Here is a 2,309-nt window from a genome sequence, read left to right on the forward strand (position 1 = left end):
ACCAAAAAAAAAGAGAAATAGGGGACAAACCTTTTTTTGATAAAATCCAAGCATAGACTTCACAGGAAGTTTCTGTTTCGATAAAGAAAATAGAATCAACAGAAAAGAAGCAACAGCTCTGCCTGTTCAGGCAGATCTGGGATAATTTGGCCATCATTTCAGAAATGGCCAAGAAGACATCTGTATTTATATATGCACACTGTCTTACATCCATAGCAGTCTGTCTTTTCATTCTTGTGCAACAATCACTTTTCTAAATCAACAAAAGAATTTTCAGAAAACATTAGCTGCAGTCTAGACTTTTCTGTTTGTTTCCACTATTGTAAAGCTTGCTAAAGGCTGAAAACAGGCGGGCAGAGCGGGGAAGCAGCAGTATTCATTCTATGGCAAAGAGGTAAAGCAGTTTGTTTCAATACAATCTGTGTTGAGTGAGGGATGCCTCTGCTGTAGTCTTTAGGTATCTGGCACAGTCAAGATTCATAAGCTTTTTGAGGTAGATGTGGAACATGCAGAGAACTTCTGCTTTTCTTCAGTGGCATCAAACCAAGGGAGTCTAAAATGGCATAGGTACCTACAGTATTTGAATACTATCCTTTAAGGTTCATGGCATATAGACACTGTTTTTCAAAAATCAGGGGAGCAAAAATGCATTTGGACACAATCAGGAATCTGTGTGACTTTGAAGATGTGCCATTTACGATTTATTTAGGGCTTGTAAATGTTGCATGTTGTCATAAGACAACATGTTTATTGAAATCACTGCAGCTATAGCAGATATATCGTACCTAACACATATGTCAGAATGAGTGATGCTTTTTTCTTCTTGAGTTCTGTCATATTAGAAAACTACAATCCCAAAACACTATTTTTTTTTTTTTAAAGTGTACTGAGGTAAGAAGTAGTTTAACTATAGTGCCTTAACTGATAATCTCACCCCTGTACACAAATTATTAGATTTTTGTTGTTTTGTTTGTTAGATTGTTTGTTTCCTGGCACAGTGGCAAGTATTATCCCGTGTTTTTGTCCAGGGCCTGGATACCAAAGTCATGGTCATGTACAGACCAGAATCACAGATCAGACCAGGTTCAGACAGATAAATCAGAAATCCTGAGATCAAACCAAGTTCATGAAGCAAAGATGAGTTAAGTCACAAGAGGGAAAATCTAGATCATGCCATAGAGAGAGAACAACATCAAAGCCCAAAGCAGGGTGTAATCAGTATTTGCACCACTCACATGAAATCAGCGAACAAATTTTCATGCATTTTTCTTGGGTGTTTGGAAGCTATCATCCAAGGACATAGGAAAGCATCCAAAGAATGGAGAAGGTAGGCTGGAACACTTTCAGAGTGACAACTGATGTTTTTTAGCCACTTCTTTTCTGTTCATTTAATGGTGGCTATAGCAAGCCAAGCAAAAGCCTGATGTAGAAAACTGCTGTCTATGAGACAGTGTTTGTGTCTGTAAAGGCAACGGCCAATGGCTGCCTGCTTGAAGGATGATTCAGTCCCAGGTGCTGAGGGGATGATTCATCCTCAGTTGGGCAATGACTCATTACAACTTTCTGCACCGGCTTGAATCTAGCCCCTACACATGTATACATAGATGTTTGACATCACATGTTGATACTAAGTGTAAGAAAATTCTCTGAAAGGTAATAAAAGGGTATCAAATGTAAAAGTTCCCAGGAAATATCCCTTAACTTGAATCCAGAGAAGGGTGCTACATAAATAAGTGGAACTGCAGAACTATGGTGAAAAAATTATTGCAAATGAGAGGGGGAAAAGCGTAAATAAAGTTCTACTTGCTTTCAACCAAGCTTAAAGGATTTTCACAACAATTTCCACCTGACATTAAAATTAAAATTACATAAAACTAAGCTTGGAATGGTAAGCTGATGAAAGAATGTAAGTATAAGAGCATTGTTGCTATTCTTCACAAAACATGAAACTCAAGTCAGTTACATCCCATGACAAAGAAATAAAAATATATCTGTTGAAGTCTGAAATTCATCAGATCTCAAAGCTTTAAGAGCCTTCTGATTCTCTGAAGCTACACTTGGAGTTTGTTCCGGTGTGATAATTTGTCAATTAAAGGTGTACTGGAAATAACAAGCAAAGACATCTGAAAAACCTACTGTGTCTATACATTAATTATTATTCTTCTGCCTCATTATGTAGCCATCCAGAGTAATGAGATGGGTGTCTTACTAAGTAGCCACTGGTTTTAAATGTCACCCTTCCCATTTCCCTGTAACTCAAGGGAATATAGTCAAAAGTAAATAGGCAGATTTTGTTTCATGTTTCTGTT

Source organism: Columba livia, chromosome 3 (assembly GCF_036013475.1).
Source record: "Columba livia isolate bColLiv1 breed racing homer chromosome 3, bColLiv1.pat.W.v2, whole genome shotgun sequence".
NCBI lineage: Eukaryota > Metazoa > Chordata > Aves > Columbiformes > Columbidae > Columba > Columba livia.